Below are 17162 nucleotides of genomic sequence, written 5' to 3'. Positions count from 1 at the left end.
CCGTGTGCCACAACTATTGAGCCTGTGCTCTAGAGCCCAGGATCCGCCACTACTGAAGCCCGCGTGCCTAGAGCCTGTGCTCTGTAACAAGAGAAGCCACCGCAATGAGAAGCCTGTGCACCGCAATGAAGAGTAGCCCCCTGCTCGCCACAACTAGAGAAAGCCCGCGCACGGCAATTAAGACCCAATGCAGCCGAAAATAAACAAATAAATTTATTTTTAAAAAAATAAAAATAAAGGCACTGAAGAACAAAAATAAAAGCATTTCTCATAGTTAGGTCCAGATGATGCCAAGAGGTAATGTAACATAACTAGGTCGAGCAAACATAAATTTATTAGTCTTTTACACTTTTATTTTCCTTATCTGCAAAATGGAGGTTTTTTATAATACCTACTGTACAGACTTGTGTGTGGATTGAAAGAGAGAGTGAAGTCTGGTACATAGTGAGATTTCAATAACTGACAGAAAAGCAATGAAATAAAAACAATGATTTCCTACTCTAGCTCTATTTTAGATGTAGTTGACGAAGTTTCTCTTGTGAGTTAACCAATCCAATATTGAAAGCACTATGGTAATTATACATAAATAATTTTACAAATTTATAATTATATATTTAAAAGCATTTTCCCATTAAAATTTTTAAATAATTTCTTTTCATTGCTATGATATGATGGCATCTGTCTTTAATATATCTGTGTATATTTTATACCAGTAAAGAATAGAATATATATGTAATTGCTAAATAGCTCCATCAAATGAACATTAAGATCAAGTAATAGCCGAGCATACATATCACTTTCTAACAAATAGTCTCACCTCCTTATAAATCTAAATATACACAGTAGTAGTATTTGGCCATATATACTGTTTTTTATTATGGCCATATGCAATATCTATTCCATTATTTGGCAAAAAATGAATTAAGTACAATTTTATGTGCTGTAGAAAATATTTTAAAACTTTATCTTGCCAAGTTAAAAATGTTTTTTCCTCAAGAAATCTGTTTACAAAACATTTACAGAAAATGCTATCTGAGACTTTTTTTACATTAATAATAATTTCTATTTCTTAACAAGAAGCATGTCTCAGAACAGTTTTTCTCATATTTTAAAAGGAATTTGCCCATAAATTAGATACAAATGTGTATGGAATTTTTAATCCTTTAAGAACAGCTAATTAAATCTTTTTTCCTAGGTGCCTCTGGTTTAGGCACGCTGTGTGTGGTACTTCCCGTGGTTTGTCATTTTGCTTTAATGGCAGGGGAAGAAACCAGCAAAGCTCAGTAACCACACTGCATATCAAAATGTCGCCATGGCAGCATTTGTCCACTTGTCAGAGTCGTTCTGTGTGACTCAGCCATTCATTTTGTTGAATCAATATTGAAGCTTTTGAGATTTATTACTTGAGGTTTGGGAGCAAGCAAGGCAAACAAATCCTTCGTTCCCAATATCAAGTTCTATTTGGGTCAAGATTATGATTTCTGTCGACACTTTATTTATGAGGATAGACTATAAGGTTTCCACTCTTTGCATAATTATCTTCTAATAAGCTTACATTTACATGCCTGATAATACAGTGAAAAAGAATTTAAAGTTTCTAAAAACATTCTGTGGACTGTGGTAAGCTTGTCAAATGCTGAATTCAAATATCTAATTTCCTGGGCGATATGGGGGAGGAGGGCAGGGAGGAGAGATTTTCTTTTGATAGAAAATCTTTAAATCTTTAATATACGATTCCTTAAATTCCATTTTTATACATCCCATCTAGAGGCATAATTAATAAGAACCAGGACAAGCATGTTAACTACTAAATCTTTCTGTTTATTAATGTCCACTTTCCCCCTTCAACAAATATAAAATTGTAAAACTCATCTTTTCTATTTTCAAATACTGAGATTTCTTCAAAATTTTTTTTATAATCACATAAGTTTCAAGTGGATAGGGTCACAAAATGAGTCTGATTTCTCAGTCTAAATACTCCCTGTGTGTATTTTCAGTTATCACTGGGCTAAATTCAGTGTACAGCTCACCAATACTGTCCAACAATGAAATGAGAAATTTTCACAAGTATGGATCTGCCCGGTGAGACCCTGAAATGTCTTTGAAGCTTCATTGACATATTGGGCAGGCTAATGTGAGAGAGGGCAAGGTTCTCTTCAGTATTCCTCCTTTATACATCTTCCCAGACCCAAGGAGTCTCCCATTTAACATCTTCTGACCTAAGCCAGTCCTACAACGATCCACACAGGACGCTGTGATGCAATTATCTTCAGTGGGGCGAGTCTACACCAGATAAAATTATGACGTTATCGGGGTTGGGCCATAGGATCTGCTATCCCAGGACCCCCAAGTTCTACCAAGAACTTCTTCAAACTGAGGTAATGTTTATTTTACCAATGGCTGCAAGGAAACAAAGCCACTGCAAACAAAGCTCCCGCTGTCTATTCCCCACATGGGTGGGAAAATCAAGCCCAGTGGGAAGAGAGGTTTGACTGATGCTATGTTTGGAGATCACGCAGGGCCTTGCAAAGTATATGTATGCGTGGGTGCTTGTCTACTTAAAACAGACATCGTTGCCAGCAGCCTTAGACTTAAGTTTGGAGGGCTTCACGTTCCAAATATCCAGTCAGCTTTCTTAACTTAAACAATTTCATACAGCCACAGGAATTTCAACTCATACTGAAATGCATATGAGTACTCTTTGCAGTTTCTGGCTAAGGTAATGAAAAAGTTTTTGAAGTGGATCATGATGATATATAACATCGTGAATGTAATTAATGCCACTGAACTGATGCTTAAAAATGATTAAAATGGCAAACTTTATGCTATATTTATTTTACTATTACTTTTCAACATTAATAACGTTATATATCAAAAACCATTGAATTGTACATTTTAAATGGATGAATTGTATGGTACATGAATTATATCTCAAGAAAATGGTTTAAAGAAAGGAAAGAAAAAAAGAGTATTCTGCAGAAAGCTTCATTGCTTTGTCTGTAGCTTGTATTGTAAGTCAGGTCATATCAGAAAAGTTACACTGGAATTGTCTCACTTTTCAGAAAATCTAAATTCTTTTGAGTTTTTCTCTTTGTAGGGTTCTGAAAAAGAAAAAAAGGTTTTTAAGATTGTGCTTGAAAGAGTACTATGCAGACAAATACAGCCTTAGCATTGCATTAGAGTAATCCCACATGGAACACTCCCAAACAAAATGTTCACTCATACTCCTTAGTTTTTCTTTTTTCTCTTTTTCCTTTTCTTTTTTCTTCTAAAAGCAAAGAAGTGAATTGTGAATATTTCCTACAAGAAATGCTGAGCTGGTTAATTTTTGATAATTATAAAATCACGGGTGGTCACCAGTTCAAAGAAAATCTTTCCCAAATAAAACCAATTATGAGCAGAGATTTTAACTGTGTCCCTTAATCCACTGCCAAAATGCGGTGTCAATAGAACAGAATGTGAAAGCTGCAGCTTTGATATGAAAGGTACTGAAAGTATTCATCTTTTGGTAGTTGTTCTGCCACCATATGGAATGGAATAAAAGAAGAAAGAATTATGCAGCATCAACTTGAATTATGCAATTGGAGAAAAGGAAAAGCAAATCATAACCAGATGTGTCTAAGCATACATTTTTATTGTAAAAATTTCCTTTGGTATCACCAGGCACCCAACACACTCTGCTGGCAGTGTGAAGTAATTGAAAATAATATAAAAGAAAAAATTTAGACTAACATATATTATCATTTATTTACAGCAGAGAAATACTATCAGAAATGCCTTTAAAACATCAATATTAGGCTGAACCACATGAAACTGATATTTTCTTACGTTAAAATGGTCAAACAATGGCAAAATTGTTGAATAGTAGCAATTTTATATAATTTAATCTAATACACAATTTTCCTCCTAATTTAGAGTGGCAGCCCATTCGGTTCTTTATCATCATTCAATAGAATAAAAGACATTTATTTAATTTTATGCAGTTTATTTAATTTTAAATTATTTAACATTTTCAGCCCCTTTCCCTAAACACATGGATGAATTAATGTTCCTTTTTCCCCCTTGTTTTTTTTTTTTGATTTATTTTTTTGTCTGCCTTGGGTCTTTGTTGCTGCACGCAGGTTTTTCTCTAGTTGTGGAGAGTGAGGGCTACTCTTTGTTATGGTACACGGGCTTCTCATTGCGGTGGCTTCTCTTGTTGTGGAGCATGGGCTCTAGGCATGCAGACTTCAGTAGTTGTGGCATGTGGGCTCAGTAGTTGTGGCTCGTGGGCTCTAGAGCACAGGCTCGGTAGTTACAGTGCATGGGCTTAGTTGCCCCACGGCATGTGGGATCTTCCTGGACCAGGGCTTGAACCCATGTCCCCTGCATTGGCAGGCGGATTCTTAACCACTGCACCACCAGGGAAGCCCTTTCCCCCTTGTTTAATAAATATTTTATAAGTTGGATATACTTACAGTTACTTACTTAAAATTTTTCACTCGTCCTTCTGTTAGGGGTACTCTCAGACAGTCGTGAGGCATTCCAGTGGAGGCCCTTCTCTATTTGAGATGATGGTAGGAGGAGAAAACTCTTTTCCAGATCGACTCTGCTCCTATAACCGTTCTACAAAATGGGGACATAAACAATGTGCCAGGCTTCCTCCCTTTGCTACTTTGAGGGGCCCAGAAGCAGGTAGTATGGGCGCGTTGAGGGATTGGAGGAGCTGAGAGAGAGGTGTAGGGCTGCTGGAGTGGAACTGAGTGGAATTTAACCCAAATGGAACTAGAGGGCAAAAGCAGATCCTACTATGGATGACCATCCTACCTCCAATCAGAAACACCACATCTCCTCTAGGATCTCGAGAGAAAGCCTAGCGCTGGAAAACAGAAGGTAAAGCCAAAGATGAGAAGCTGGCTCATCTTAGGAACAGTGTGAAAGGAGAGAAGAATGGGAAGCAAGAAGAGGGGCAGAATGGGACTGAGTTGAAAGAGACAAAGAACTCTGCCACTGAGCACTGCCTGCACAACCTAGTTTAAAGATGTAGTACTGGGAGTTGGATGGGGAAGTGGACAAGCACTGTCCATGTTCCAGGCTCAATGGCCAGGGCAGAATGGGTTCCCCAACACATGCTTGGCCCATGCTCAGACAACTGTGGTTGGCTCCCATTGTAGGGGCAGGATTTGGGTGGTACTACTGAAAAATATTATGTTGTCAGTGATAATCTCCTCCATTCAACAACTGGAAAAGTTCTGTTTGCAGTTCACACTGTTTGCAGTTCACAAAACTGTGCTTAGCACACATCTCTGGACATTTCCCAGCAGGAGAATAACCATTAAACAACTCTTCCTAAATTAAAGTCAAAGATCAGAGGCAGTCTGGCAGTGATGGAGGATGACGCTGTTTTCCAGAGTTACCTGAGGAGAAATACTGGAAAGGGGTTCCACACCAAAGTAGCCAGTTTATTAAATTAAGCCAGTTTTGTTCTTTCTCACCACTGACTCATTAAAGCTACGCTGCATTCTTCTCTGTCCCAGGATGAAATCTTGGGTGGATCCCATGTTTCACATTCACTTTTCAACTACTAACAAATGATCTCATGCTCAGATAGTATAAGCAAAGCTTAACCTCCCTCCCATTTATGCTTTGAGAGTCAGTCTGTTCTTGCTTGTGTCTGATCCAGGTGATAAAGCCTACAATGGAGAAGGAGGGCATGGTCATTCTTTTTCTCGATTCCTCCCAACTCTTTTTTTTGCAGTACGAGGCCTTCTCACTGTTGTGGCCTCTCCCGTTGCGGAGCACAGGCTCCGGACGCGCAGGCTCAGCGGCCATGGCTCATGGGCCCAGCCGCTCCATGGTATGTGGGATCTTCTCGGACTGGGGCACGAACCCGTGTCCCCTGCATCGGCAGGCGGACTCTCAACAACTGCGCCACCAGGGAAGCCCCCTCCCAACTCTTAAACTTATCCATTTTACTGTGCTCTTTTATGGGTCCTTCAGGGTTGGAAAGAAGGGAAAGAGATATATAGAGGTAAAGAAATGTTCTTTCCTAAATGAGTTCTTCGAAGAGTCTCATCTATGGGGATCTCTGACATGGGAGGGCTATGTTTCCCTGGGCAGGCCACTTACAATTAACCTTTCAGCCCCTGCCTTCTCACAGTCTGTCACAGATCCTGAGGGTAGGGGTCGCTTCATTCTTCCAGATATACCTCTTGAGTGTGGTATCTTTAAAAGATTTAGACTCTCATGTCCACAACTGACCCTCAGAACACACCTTTCCCTTGCCATCACTCTACCTCAGAGCAGCGTCAAACTCACCTTTTGACTTTTTTAGGATGAGTCAGGTACCAGTCTATCTGTCCCTCAAACTCCATGTCAAGTTCTCTAAATGATTCTCTGACTCTCTACCACTCTTGCCTGGGGGTGGCAGAAGTGGAATGCACAGCACAATGACAGCTCTCTCCAAAGGAATTCTCACGACAAGCCTCAAGATCAATCTCCTGGATTCCACTTATATGCCCTGTAGGTAAAAGATAAAAATCACAAAATCAGTTATCAGTCTCTTTACAATGTTAGTTAGTGGTTAAGTTTGCAGATTCTAGAACAACTGAGCTCAGAACTCTGCTCTATACTATTTACTAGATAGCTGACCTTAGTTAGACAAGACACAATCTCTCAGCATCCTTACAAAGTACTGGAACCCATAAGAAATAAAAGAAATACCTACAACATAAATTGTTTTAAAATTAAATGTGTTAAGTACTTAGAAAAGTGCCTGGTCCCCAATAAGGAGGCAAATCTACACATTGTGTGTCTTTTGATATGATGCACTGAGAAGTACCCAACATCACCCATGTAGGATTCTTGTCCCCCAAAATTTAACCGGAATCTAATCATGAGAAAACAATCAAACAAATCCAAATTGAGGTTCAGCTACAAAACAACTGCAGACTAGATTTCTCAAAAATATCAAAGTTGTGTAAGATAAAGTAACTGAGATGGGGGAGGAGAGCTGGGGAACTCTTCTAAATTAAAAGAAACTCAAGAGGCATGACAACTAAATGCAATGCATGAACCTTGATTAAATCTTGGATATTATTTTAAAATAAATAAATAAACACAAAAAGAAAATCAGATAAAGGACATAATCAGGACAATCTTGGATGTCTACATGTAAACTGAATATTAGAGAATAAGATTTTATGATATTATATTTCTTGAGTTAATGTCCTCCTTCTCAGGAAACATAACATATGCTGAGGTATTTAGGGATGAAGAGTCATGAAGTCTGTACCTTATTCTCAAATTATTCTTCAAAATATTATATTAAAAATAAAAATAATAGTACAATACACATAACAAATCTCTTAGAACAATTGGCACATAATAAATAATCAGTAAATTATGTATTATTAGCATAGCTACCTAGATAACAGGAAAAATCACATTTGAAATTATTATACATTTGTCAAATTGAAGTACTGTACTGAATTATGAATTTCCTAACATCTTTCCTAACATTCCACTGTACATATATACCACATCTTCTTTTATCCATTCATCTGTTGATGTACATTTAGGTTGCTTCCATGTCTTGGCTATCATGAATAGTGCTGCAAGGAACATTGGGGTGCAGGTATCTTTTTGAATTATAGTTTTCTCTGGATATATGCCCAGGAGTGGGATCCCTGGATCATATGGTATCTCTACTTCTAGTTTTTAAAGGAACCTCCATACTGTTCTCCATAGTGGCTGAACCAATTTACATTCCCACCAACAGTGTAGGAGGGTTCCTTTTTCTCCACACCCCCTCCAGCATTTATTATTTGTAGACTTTTTAATGTGGCCTTTCTGATTGGTATGAGGTGATACCTCATTGCAGTTTTGATTTACATTTTTCTAATAATTAGTGATGTTGAGAATCTTTTCATGTGCTTGTTGGCCATTTGTATGTGTTCTTTGGAGAAATGTCTATTTAGGTCTTCTGCACATTTTTTATTGTTTTCTTTTTTTTTATATATACTAAGCTGTATGAGCTGTTTGTATATTTTGGAAATTAATCCCATGTCGGTAGTATCATTTACAAATATTTTTCCCCCAGTCAATAGGTTGTCTTTTCATTTCGTTTATGGTTTCCTTTGCTGTGTAAAAGCTTTTAAGTTTATTAGGTCCCATTTGTTTATTTTTATTTCCATTACTCTAGGAGACAGATCCAAAAAAAATTTGGATTTATGTCAAAGAATGTTCTGCCTACGTTTTCCTCTAGGAGTTTTATAGTAGCCAGTCTTACATTTAACTCTTTAATCCATTTTGAGTTTATTTTTGTGTATGGTGTTAGAGAATGTTCTAATTTCATTCTTTTACATACAGCTGTCCAGTTTTCCCAGCTCCACTTATTGAAGAGACTGTCATTTCTCCATTGTATATTCTTGCCTCCTTTGTCATAGATTAACTGACCATAAGTGTGTGGGTTTGTTTCTGGGCTCTCTATCCTTTTGCATTGATCTATGTGCCAGTACCATATGGTTTTGATGACTGTAGCTTTGCAGTATAGTCTGAAGTTAGGAAGCGTGATTCCTGAAGCTCTGTTCTTCTTTCTCAAGATTGTCTTGGCTATTCAAAGTCTTTTGTGTTTCCTTGCAAAATTTTTAAGTATAATATTTGTTCTAGTTCAGTGAAAAATGTCATTGGTATTTTGATAGGGATTGCATTGAGTCTGTAGATTTCTTTGGGTAGTATGGTCATTTTAACAATACTAATTCTTCCAATTCAAGAACACAGTATATCTTTCCATCTTTTTGTGTTTTCTTCAATTTCTTTCATCAGTGTCTTATAGTTTTTTGAGTACATGTCTTTTATCTCCTGAGGTAAGTTTATTCCTTTTGCACAGCAAAGGAAACCATCAACAAAACAAATAAACAACTTACTGAATGGGAGAAAATATTTGCAAATGATATGATTGATAAGGGATTAATATCCAACATATGTAAACAGCTCATACAACTCAACATCAAAAAAAATTTTTTAATGGGAAGATCTGAATAAACATTTTTCGAAAGAGGAAATGCAGAGGGCCAACAGGCAGATGAAAAGATGCTCACCATCACTAATCATCAGGGAAATGCAAATCAAAACCACAATGAGATATCACCTCACACTTATCAGAATGGCTATCTTCAAAATGAACACAAATAACAAATGTTGGAGTGGATCTGGAGAAAAGGCAACTCTCATATACTTTTGCTGGGAATGTAAATTGGTACAGCCAATTAGAAACAGTATGGAGATTTCTCAAAAAACTAAAAATAGAATTACCACATGACCCAGAAATTCCACTCTTGGGTATATATAAAAAACAAAAACACTAATTCGAAAAGATACACACACTTCAAAGTTCATAGCAGCATTATCTACAATTGCCAAGATATGCAAGTGATCTTCTGTCCAGCAACAGAAGCATGACTAAAGAAGATCGGTAATACACAAATGGAATACCACTCTGCCATAAAAAAGAATGAAATTGCCATTTGTAACAACATGGATGGACTTGGAGAGTATTATGCTACATAAAATAAGTTAGACAAAAATAGACAAATACCATATGATGTCACTTATATGTGGAATCCAAAAAATACAACAAACTAGTGAATATAACAAAAAAGAAACCAACTCACAGATATAGAAAAAAAAACCTGATGGTTACCAGTGGGGAGAGGGAAGGAGAGAGGGGCAATATAGAGCTAGGGGATTAAGAGGCAGAAACTATTATGCATAAAATAAGCTACAAGGATATACTATACAACACAGGGACTATAGACAATATTTTATAATAACTATAAATGGACTATAACCTTTAAAAACTATGAATGACTATATTGTACACCGGTAACTTACATAATATTGTATATCAGCTCTAACTCAATTAAAAAAATTTTTTAAAAGTTAAAAATAGGGGCTTCCCTGGTGGCACAGTGGTTGAGAGTCTGCCTGCCGATGCAGGAGACACAGGTTCGTGCCCCGGTCCGGGAAGATTCCACATGCCGCGGAGCGGCTGGGCGCATGAGCCATGGCCACTGAGCCTGCGCGTCCGGAGCCTTGCTCCGCAACGGGAGAGGCCGCAGCGGTGAGAGGCCCGCATACTGCAAAAAAAAAAAAAAGTTAAAAATAATTTTAAAAAATCAATAAAAGACAAAAAAAGAAGAAATCAATTGACTATAGATGTATAGGTTTATTTCTGAACTCAATTTTATTCCATTGAATATACTCTGTATGTCTATCCTTATGCCACTACAACACTGTATTGATTAGTTTAGTTTTGTGGTAAGTTTTGAAATTGGAAAACATGAGTCCTCCAACTTTGCTTTTTTTTTTGTTAAGAGCGTTTTGACTGTTTGGAATCCCTTGCCATTCGTTATGAATTTTAGTATTAGCTTTTCCATTTCTAAGTCCATTGGGATTTTCATAGAGGATGCATTGAAACTGTAGATCACTTTTGGGGAGTATTTCCATCTTAACAATCATAAGTCTTCCAGTCCATGAATACAGGATGCCTTTCCATTTATTGATGTTGTTTTAATTTTTTCGGCATTGTTTTGTAGTTTTTTGTGCACAAGTCTTGCACCTTCTTGGTTAAATATATTCCTAAGTGTTTATTCTTTTCAGTGCTATAATAAGTGGAATTATTTTCTAAATTTTCTTTCAGATTGTTCATTGCAGTGTATAGAAATACTAGTGATCTTTATGCATTGATCTTGCATCCCACAACTTTGCTAAAGGTATTTATTAGAACTAATGACAGGTGGATTCTTCTGTTTGCTCTGCATTCAGTCTGTTGTTATATATTGTTTTGGTGGAAGTATATGAAGAAAATCCAGCTTCTCATATTTATTTAGTTAAGATAGGAAAAAAGAATTTTAGCAAGTTTTTCAGATAATTATAGATGTTTGTCTTTGATAACTATATCAAGTCTCAGTAAGTGATAGTTTCTTAAAGGTTAGCTGCAATGTGGCATGTGAAATCATATCAATAAGCATTTTTTATTTACTCACATTAAAATCCCTTGGTCTTATACTTTATCGTTTTTAAAAAATATTTATTTATTTATTTGGCTGTACCAGGTCTTAGCTGCGGCACGCAGGATCTAGTTTCCTGATCAGGGATGGAACCCGGGCCCCCTGCACTGGGAGCGCAGAGTCTCAGACACCAAGGAAGTCCCCCTTGGCCTTATACTTTAAATGCATCTTTTATCTGTGCATGATCTTGTAACACTGTACATTTGGAAAATATTAGGTATACTGAGTTATGAACATTGTTTAAGAGTTGATACTTTTCATAATATGACATTTGAAAAACCATGTTATTATAATATCACCACCAATTTCATCACAAAATTCTTTCAGTTTTGGGAAGCTGCCAAACTTATAGAGGCAATAAAAGTTTTCTAAAATCTAATTTTTGTTTGAGATAAAGCTTGAATTTTATCAATGGTAGCAAATGCTGTCTTGTTTTCCTTGATGTAACTGGCTTACTCTGTCCATTTTCAAGAAAATGTCCACCAAATATCCAAGTCTTATTGACCATAGTTTTTCTATCAGTCATTCTTTCTATTAAATTTGTGTCCGATGATAAAAATGGCTTGTTCAGCTTCCAACTCAACTCAAGGGCTTTTCTTCCAAACAACCACTGTACTTTGATGTGTAGTAGAAGAACTTTATGCAGCTTTAACATTTCATCAGAAAGAATAATAATAAGTAGTCAAGGGTTGAAATTTAATAATTAAGGAACATTCTCAAGTAAAGGTTTTTTTTTAAAAAAAAAAAATGAGTATGGAGAATTCCCTAGCAGTCCCGTGGTTAGGACTTGGTCCTTTCACTGTTGCAGGCCCAGGTTTGATCCCTGGTTGGGGAACTAGGATCCTGCAAGCTGCGTGGCACGGCCAAATAAATGAATAAATAAATAAAATTAAAAATAAAAAATGAGTATGTAGCAGTGAGCAATATAATGACTACTAATATAGTTTGATGCCACGGCCTTGATTCATTCACGCAAGTACAAATGATACCACAGTGAGCAAGGCAAATAACTTAGAATTATTGCAAAAATAGTTTTGACCTTGAGGACTCTATGAAGGAGTCTTGGGGATTGGCAAGACCACACTTAGACAAGTTTGGCAGACCACACTTTGACAAAAGCTGGTATAGCTATTGAAATGTCAGTTTTGCATAAAACTGCCTTAATTCACAAATGTTGAAAGAAGTGGATGTTACCATTCTTATCATAATCTCCTTGTTGAAGTTTTCCAGTCTACTAGCAATACCTTTAGGTGCTCTCATTACACACACCCAACCAGCAATAGTAGTCCCCACTTTCAATTATTATGAAATTGGAATTTTAATGGGGAAAGGACAGATATTTAGAGAAAGGTGAATATGGCTCATGGAAGGTAGGACAAGGCAGGAAGAAAAAAGATTTAGTATAAACCCTTTCGTGTATTCACATCACATTCACCACCAAACTCTATCCCATCCAGTTGCTAAAACCAAATAAAGCAGAAAAGCTAGCATATCTATTTTACCAGACTAGATTATGTAATGGCTTTAATGGCTTTTGTCTTATGAGCAACCATAATTTTTTTTTATTTATTTTTATTTTTATTTTTGGCGGTACGCGGGCCTCTCACTGTTGTGGCCTCTCCCGTTGTGGAGCACAGGCTCCGGACGCACAGGCTCAGCGGCCATGGCTCACGGGCCCAGCTGCTCCGCGGCATGTGGGATCTTCCCGGACCGGGGCACGAACCCGTGTCCCCTGCATCGGCAGGTGGACTCTCAACCACTGCGCCACCAGGGAAGCCCAACCATAATATTTTTATACAAAGAATCATTCTTTCTCAAGCTAATCCCTTCTTTTGCATCAGCATTAATTATAAAATCTATATAAATTGTCTTTCACAAAGCCAAGAGTAATACACAAGGAATTTTCTTTTGAGAACTGCTGTAGTGAAGCAATAAGATTTAGAAATCTTTATAAACAAATTATTCATTTATATTATGTTATGCTATAGATAAGCAAATCTATAGTGTAACCTTAAAGGCAAGGTAATAAAAGGGAAGTAAATGAAGTTTCTATTAATACAAATCGATTCTCCTATAAAATAACAGATTAGATTTAGAATATTAGAAAGGAAAATAAGTCCTTTTCAAAATAACAGATCCAAAAAAAATGAGTTTCAGTGTGTTTCTTCTTAACAGACTGTTCACTGGTCAACATATACCATTGCCAAACACACTATTCTGTGGAAAGGAAGGAAGGTTCCACTACTCTCCTTATATGCCACAGCGGGTAAATCCAAGTGTGAAACCCTCTTTGAAGTCAGCAGGCATTCTTTGCTTCAAATAATTCTGAAAGGATTTAGAAGCCCGATAGGATTAAAGCTTGGAAAAAAGAGGAAAAAAATCAGCTCAACCTTAACTGTAAATAAAAGAAAACATGGTGACAAGGGAGAAGGGAAACTTAGATGCAACAATTGCTACAGTGGTAAATCTGCCTTATTTAGTATTAACAGGGAAAAGAGACTCACTAATGAAGGTATACAAGAAGGAACCAGTGAAAAATATCTTAAAAACCAAAATGGAGCAACCTCACGAAATTGGGTGCTTTGAAAAAATATTTTTAAACCAAGTATTTTTAATCCAAATCAGTCTGATATATTATGTTCTCTCTGGTTCACGCCAACCTTTTTCCTGCTCTAGTTACTGCAATAGCCTCCTAACTGATCTACCTGCTTCTATCCTGGCTCTCCTAAATGATCCATTTAAAAGGTAGATAATGTCCTCCTCTGCTCTAAACCCTCCCATGGTTTCCCATCTTGCTGGGAGTAAAAGCCCAAGTCCTGGGAATGGCCTACAAAGTCCTATCCGATTTGTCTCCCTCTAACCTCATGTCCTGTTGCTCTCCGACCTTGTGCAATCCACTCCAGCCACGCCGGCCTTCTTGCTGTCCCTCCAATACACTGCACAATTCCTCTAGACCTGGCACTTGGCTGTTCCTTCTGCCTGGCAAGCTCTCCTCCCATGTGCCAACATGGCTCACAAACTGACTCTCTTCAGGCCTGTGTCTATCACTTTTCCAATCAGGCCTTTCCTTACCTACCCAACTGCAAAAGCAACCCCCCCCTCACCCAAAACACTGCAAAAAAGAATGTCTATATGTATATAACTGAGTCACTTTGCTGTACAGCAGACATTGGCATAACATTGTAAATCAACTATACTTCAATAAAAACAACAAACTACAGCAACCTCCTTCCCTACTTAGTTTTCCTCCATTAAATTATCACTATCTAACATACTAATGTTTCATTTATTTATTTTATCTCTCTTCCACCACAAGAAACTCAGCTCCATGAAAACAAGGATTTGGGCCTGATTGTTTACTAACAGATCCCCAGTGCTTAAAACAGAGCCTGAAATCCAGTAGGTGCTTAGTTAATATTTGTCAAATGAATAGATGTAATTTCTGTCTATATTTTGTCAGATGAGCACTACCTTCTCATTAGGTATATGCACCTTGCTGTTCTATGATTCTTTATATGGGCATGGAAGCTTTGCTTTGAATTTCTATCTTGTGTTTTCAAATACTGTTGATTAAGCTAAGGACTGTCATGGGAGTGGTCTCTTAACTATCTAGAAAGACCTAGACTAGAACAAGAAAACACTTTTGTGTCTTCATTTTGGAGATCTTTCCATGTATGTCTTCATTTTTTCTTTATGCTTCCCCACCTCCTGATCTTCCTGACTCCATGAACACATTACTGAATACCTAAGAAATCTAACTGGATATCCACTCTCTGGACTTTATTTTGACTTGCCCTCCAATTCCAGATGCCCTCACCCAGTTCCATTGACTAGGTCATCTATCATGTTTTCCTTTGGTGAAGTGGACTCAGTTAATTTTGTCTGACCATCATAGGTCGTTGGAGGAGTAGGCAAAGCAACAAGCAGGTTATAGATCCTAGGGCATTCACCTGCCCCAATTTACTTATGTGGCCACAGTAATTGTAGAGCTCACAGGAAACAAGGCATTTCAAATTATAGTCTACTTGGGACTTCCCTGGTGGTGCAGTGGTTAAGAATCCGCCTGCCAATGCAGGGGACATGGGTTGGAGCCCTGGTCCAGGAAGATCCCACATGCCACGGAGCAACTAAGCCCGTGCGCCACAACTACCGAGCCTGCACTCTAGGGCCCGCGAGCCACAACTACTGAAGCCCGTGTGGCTAGAGCCCGTGCTCCTCAACAAGAGAAGCCACCACAATGTGAAGCCTGCGCACCACAACAAAGAGTAGACCCGGCTCACCGCAACTAGAGAAGGCCCGTGTGCAGCAACAAAGACCCAACGCAGCCAAAAATAAGAAAATTTATTAAAAAAACAAACTATAGTCTACTTAATTGTAAACATATATAACTATTGCTTTCTATGTGTAACAACTACCTAGCTAAAGAAGTTAAGAATAGTATTTTGAGTCTAGTTTTCATCTAGTAACGTCTGTATAGATAGAGACTTTTTGAAGTCATTCAAGTCACAGTTAATATCCCTGACATTTATTTGCATTTATAAGCATTTATATTTGCATATATAAATGCATTTATAATTGCATTTATAAGCAACTCTGAATTCCTGAAGTATACTTGACTCTTCTTTTATCCACGTTATGGCAGGGCTGTGATTATGATAATTGCTATGCTTTAAAATCACAGGGTGAACAGCAACTAGGGAGCTCATCTGGTTTATCTCTAGCAGAACATAATCTGAATCATGCAGTCTGGTTTGTTTGTTTTTTTCAAGGCTTTTGGAGAAGAGACACAATAATTTTCTCTACATATAGATAGTTTGAAGATCAGAGATGAGGGGTTTTTTAGGTTTCATCTCATAATCCAGTTTTAAATTCATTTAAGTATTTCCTTGGTGTACTACAGTCTTTTGCTTCTAGAAAGTAGAATGAGAAGGAACAGCTGATAAAAGGATACAAGAAGGAGCAAAGATTTAAGAAGCAAGGATGAAAGAAACCTGGCAGAGGGAAATAAAGAAGAAATATAAAAAGAATTAAATGTTCCATTACTCTTTCATTTTTTTGATTTCCAAGAACCAGATTTGATCTCGTTCTTTTTTACAGACACTCACTACTTGAACACAAGGTACAAAGAGACTCAGGAATGATTAAGGAGTGCATGGTTGACTATTGGTTAACTGGATAAAACAAGTCCAGTTATTCATCAATAATATGTGTTCAGTCTTAATATTTTTAAATAATAATAAAAGCACATGGTAATAAAAATTCAGTCTATGTGGACAGGTCTAAAAAGAAAAGGCAAAGTTTCCTGCCACATCTAGTCCTTTCAATCACTGTTAAAAATTCCTTTAGTAATTTTCTAGAAAGAAAAATTAAATGCATTTTCCTATATAGATACATGAATGTGTGGGGGGAGGGGCGATGAGGGCTGTGCATTTAAAATTTTATTACAAAAGAATAACATACCTCTTATGTGGCAGCTTACTTTTTTTCTCTTTAAAATACATTTTGGAGACCTTTCCACGTATCTAGTCATGGAAGCTCCATGAATAAGGAAACTTTGTCTTTTTAAGCATTGTACCCCCAATGCCTAGAACAAAGGTCTCACAAATACTTTTTCTCTAGAAAAAATGTGTTAGGTAAATGAATGAATAAATTAGAAAATAAGAAAAACAACTTCATTGTTTTGAGCAAAGGCATAATATTGCATTATTTAAATGTACCAGAAGTTTCCAGTCTGTTATTGATGAACATTTAGAATATTTTCAGATTTTTGGCTATTACTGTAGTAAACATTCCTGAACCTATCTGTTAAATCTTACACGTTTATCTGTAAGTGAATCCAAGGTAATTACTTTTCAATGTACTAGTTCAGTCAATTGCATTTTTAACTTTCACATTTCCAAGTAACACTCCTAACTGGTTGCATCACTTTACAACTTTACACTCTTATTAAAATACAATTTTTATTCTGGGGCAAACCACAAAACCTAAATGTTTAATGTCAGAAATACACATTCATAGAAACTACATATTCTTTCATCTACAGCCTTTTAATAAAAACTGTGTCAGATGAGATCTAAAAAAACTGAAAATCCTTGTGGCCTTGCTCAGCAC

At 37.0% G+C, this 17162-nt stretch overlaps 1 protein-coding gene across 2 annotated transcripts in view; it reads right to left on the bottom strand.

The window, feature by feature from the left end:
- Window positions 1-2924: 2924 nt before the first annotated feature.
- POLR3G (RNA polymerase III subunit G) overlaps window positions 2925-17162 on the bottom strand; it is a 70703-nt gene continuing 56465 nt past the window's right edge. The window contains exons 8-10 of one of the 2 annotated variants that reach the window (XR_003792788.1): window positions 6298-6499; window positions 4458-4605; window positions 2925-3101 (exon numbers count right to left, since the gene is read on the bottom strand). The gene's annotated coding sequence lies outside the window, so the exon portion shown is untranslated. The remainder of the gene's footprint in view (window positions 3102-4457; window positions 4606-6297; window positions 6500-17162) is intronic. The other variant, XR_003792787.1, reaches the window with a different exon arrangement.

This window comes from Monodon monoceros, unplaced genomic scaffold (assembly GCF_005190385.1).
Source record: "Monodon monoceros isolate NGI ecotype Baffin Bay Population unplaced genomic scaffold, NGI_Narwhal_1 Super_Scaffold_12, whole genome shotgun sequence".
In the NCBI taxonomy this organism is placed as follows: domain Eukaryota; kingdom Metazoa; phylum Chordata; class Mammalia; order Artiodactyla; family Monodontidae; genus Monodon; species Monodon monoceros.
The sequence above is the reverse complement of the archived record's forward strand: the minus strand, read 5'-3'. Positions and strand labels throughout refer to the sequence as shown.